The 3,286-nt window shown below is 34.6% G+C and overlaps 1 long non-coding RNA gene across 1 annotated transcript; it reads right to left on the bottom strand.

Moving 5' to 3' along the window:
* Positions 1-444: 444 nt before the first annotated feature.
* On the bottom strand, positions 445-2,993 carry LOC137242758 (uncharacterized). The gene is made up of 3 exons (XR_010950359.1): positions 2,611-2,993; positions 2,394-2,549; positions 445-2,334 (listed from the first exon to the last, which is right to left on the bottom strand). It is a non-coding gene; the product is annotated as an uncharacterized lncRNA (long non-coding RNA).
* Between the last annotated feature and the right edge of the window lie 293 nt (positions 2,994-3,286).

Genomic DNA, 3,286 nt, shown 5'->3' on the forward strand with positions numbered 1-3,286 from the left:
GTATGGCAATGGAGGAATAGAAAGATTTTTCACTTGTATGTATTCACAATGGGCTGTCGTGAATGGCCAGATATTGGGATATAGGTTTGTTTTTTGCTCGCGGTTATTAAATTGAACTGCCAGGAATTGCCCATTTGTGTCTCAAATTAGATTTTCTTTTAAATGTGTTTACTGAAAATCAGACTACCCTGCTAGACGGCTATTCGTCATTTGAAGTATCAATTGAGAGATATGGCTGATGGATATTTACATCAGGGCGTAAAGCAAAGTTCCTATCAGGTTCTTAGAAGCGACACGACAAACCTGATTAAACAATTTGTATACGTGTATGGGTTTCCGTCTTTTGCACACGAGAATTGTCATATCGCCGTCCTTTTCATTGCCTGCGGCCTATTCGTCAAACCTGTATAAATAAAATCCGACCTGATGTAAAAACCTTCCACATTTCAAATTTATCATTTATTTCCATACAAAATTTTATCATATAATTATTTTACTAATATATTATTAAAATAGTAGATGTCAAAAGTAAAACAATAGGGGGACTCATGTAACCGTATAAATGCCTTATAAAGTGTGTAAACGTATAAATTTATCTAGTTTACGCAGGAGCTGTCAAATTTTGTATGAAAAATCATTTACACGATTTGTATAAATTTACGCGCACATTTCATTGTGTAAACGCGGTAAACTCAAAGGAATGCAACCTTGCAGACATTACAGACGGCATTTTCATCAAAAATCTCCAACATCAGCAAGTAAAGGCGTTTTAGTTTTGATTTTACACTTAATCTTGGTATTTTTTAATTTGTATAACAATCAAAAAAATTTTTTTGGAAATAATAGGGGGACTCATGATAGCATATAAACTTATAAGGTGTAAAATTATATCCATTTACACACGCGGTTATATGAACGCACCTAATAATACTCTTGATAAACTTGATTATTTTTCAGCTGTATTATTTCCAAAAAAAATTTTTTGATTGTTATACAAATTAAAAAATACCAAGATTAAGTGAAAAATCAAAACTAAAACGCCATTACTTGCTGATGTTGGAGATTTCTGATGAAAATGATGGCTGTAATGTCTGCAAGGTTGCATTCCTTTGAGTCTATCGCGTTTACACAATGAAATGTGCGCGTAAATTTATACAAATTGTGTAAATGATTTTTCATACAAAATTTGACAGCTCGTTTACGCACTAGATAAATTTATACGTTTACACACTTTATAAGGCATTTATACGGTTACATGAGTCCCCCTAATACAGCTGAAAAACAATCAAGTTTATCAAGAGTATTACTAGGTGCGTTCATATAACCGCGTGTGTAAATGGATATAATTTTACACCTTATAAGTTTATATGCTATCATGAGTCCCCCTAATATGTTTTCACAAGGAATTTATCTTTGAACTAATAAATATAAACAAATACAAAAACCAAAAAATGTATAAAGTATATTATAAATAAAATGTATAAGGATATACATAAATGTAAAGATATAAATAAGCGTTGTTTATCCAAGTTTATATATAAATTTATGTATGTGTATATGCTTATACATTGTATTTATTATATAATTTATGCATTTTTGGTTTTTGTATTTATGTTAATGTTAATTTGCTGTAAGGTAGACTTTGGAGTGAAGTCGTAATTATGCAAAAGCAAACACTGTGTTTTACTCTATAGCCGCAAGCTCAACAAACATACCACAACAAAGAAATAAGGCTTTTAGCAACAATTTCAGTTGTATACAAAAGTTTGGTTGTTGTTGTTGTTGTTGTAGCGATAAGGTTGCTCCCCGAAGGCTTTGGGGAGTGTTATCGATGTGATGGTCCTTGCCGGATACAAATCCGGTACGCTCCGGTGCCATAGCACCATTAAGATGCTAGCCCGACCATCTCGGGAACGATTTATGTGGCCACATTAAACCTTCAGGCCATTCCCTCCCTCCCTACCTCCAAGTTCCATGAGGAGCTTGGGGTCGCCAGAGCCTCGTCTGTTAGTGAAACAGGATTCGCCGCGGATAGGTGAGGTTGACAATTGGGTTTGGAGAAGCTATATTTTGCGCTGGCAACCTGAAAGGTTGCGCTACACAGCCCCTTGAATCTGGTATTTTAGTCGCCTCTTACGACAGACATACCTACCGCGGGTATATTCTGATCCCCTAACCCGCTGGGGTAAAAGTTTGGTAGTCAGTGTGTGTGTGGGTGGAGCGAGTGTGGTGGTAGGGAATGACTGATTCCCAGCTTCGGTAAATATGTCACATTTTGCACCAAATTCGCCAACTGCTGTGCCATATTGCTTGGTTCGTTGCCAATGTGTTTTGCTTAATGGGAATAAAAAATATTTGGAAAATGCAATGATAAATTAAATATCAATACATACATTCGTCAATATAACCTGCAGCATTTCCAACATCTGGTCCATTTTTCTGGAGATTTCTGTCTCCTCTTACTGACTTTCATGATGAAGGCTGGGCGTCAGCATGAGCAGTCTCATTAAAACCTCCGCTGGTTGCGAAGCTCATCTTAAGGGGTTTGGCTGAAAATAATACTCATATAATATTCTACTTGGTTTTATTTAAAAAATTAATTATAGTTACCGTTGTTTTGTGATGACATATTGCTATTAATAGTGTTATAGAATAGTCATTTTTGAAAGAGGAATTTTTAATTTACGAATGTAATAAAGATTGTAATAAATTAAATTTAACCCAGTGAAAGTTATTATAGACTCAGTGGAATATGTAGTTTATTTGGAGAAGTGAAATATGTAGGAACCAAATTTACATTCTATCTTTCGTTAAGCCTTAGAAAAAATTGTTTAAGGACATCGTTTGGTTTATTAATAATTATAATTGGGCTCAACCGCAACAATAAAAAAAAGCAACAATTCTTTGATTTAATTGGCAAATATTTTGATTTGCGGAATTCTTTGCTTTAGCTCACAACTGCTAAAACTTGTCCAAAAATATCGGGAGAAGTGCCAAAGGACGCGTTTACGAAAGCGGAAATGAAACATTTTATTTCTGTCAAAAGATATTGGTAATTCTATAAGACAGCATGACACTGCTAATGCGCGTCCAACAATATCGAAAGTGGTGTCAAAAGACACGTATGCGTATTGACAATAATACGAACGCGGAAAATAAAAATTTTTAACTCGTTCAAAAGATATTCAGGACTGTCATGAAATCCAAGTCGGTTTTGCGTTTTGTCGGAATTACAAACCAATAGATGTCATAAAACCGTATTGGTTTTGCTCTTTTCGAATGGAAA

This window comes from Eurosta solidaginis, chromosome 2, assembly GCF_040869045.1.
Source record: "Eurosta solidaginis isolate ZX-2024a chromosome 2, ASM4086904v1, whole genome shotgun sequence".
NCBI lineage: Eukaryota > Metazoa > Arthropoda > Insecta > Diptera > Tephritidae > Eurosta > Eurosta solidaginis.